Source organism: Cryptomeria japonica, chromosome 1 (assembly GCF_030272615.1).
Source record: "Cryptomeria japonica chromosome 1, Sugi_1.0, whole genome shotgun sequence".
In the NCBI taxonomy this organism is placed as follows: Eukaryota; Viridiplantae; Streptophyta; class Pinopsida; order Cupressales; family Cupressaceae; genus Cryptomeria; species Cryptomeria japonica.
In genome coordinates, this window is record NC_081405.1 from 602,092,174 (window position 1) to 602,092,963 (window position 790).

The following is a 790-nucleotide window of genomic DNA, read 5'->3' on the forward strand; positions in this document are numbered from 1 at the left end:
CATCTATAGAACTTATGTACAGTTAGTAGGAGCAACAACATACTCAACTTCAGCAGTAGATAAAGAGGTACGTGATTGCTTCTTGCTGATCCATGAAACAAGTTTCTTTCCAAGAAAGAAAACTCCATTAGATGTTCTCTTTTGGTCATCAACATCTCCAGCCCAATCTGCATCTGTATAAGAACATAGTGTAAAATCATCATTTTTAGGATACCACAAACCATATTCAGTTGTTCCCTGCAAATACCTGAAAAATCCTTTTCACCGCACTCTCATGATTCTCTCTAGGATCACTCTGATATCTTTATTAAATACAAAGTGCATTCATTATATCCGGTCTAGTCTGAGTCAGATATAACAAACCTCCAATCATAGACTTGTACCTTGTAGGATTTATTGGTGCTGATGCATCTATCTCAGTCAATTTCTCACTTGTAACCATAGGAGTACCAATCGGTTTAGATTTTTCCATACCAAATTTATTCAACAACTCCCTAGCATAATTAGTTTAACGAATGAAAATACCTTTATCAGTCTACGTAATCTGCAAACCTAAGAAAAATTTCATCTCCCCAATCATAGACATCTCAAATTCATTCTTCATATTATCAGAGAATTTCATACATAACTTTCATCACCTCCAAAAATGATATCTTCAACAAATACTTCAACGATAAATATGTCATCATCAATGATCTTATAATATAGTTACTGTCAACATTACCTTTAGTGAAACCAAGCTTCAAAAGATATTTATCCAATCTTGCATACCAAGCTCTAGGGGTTTGTT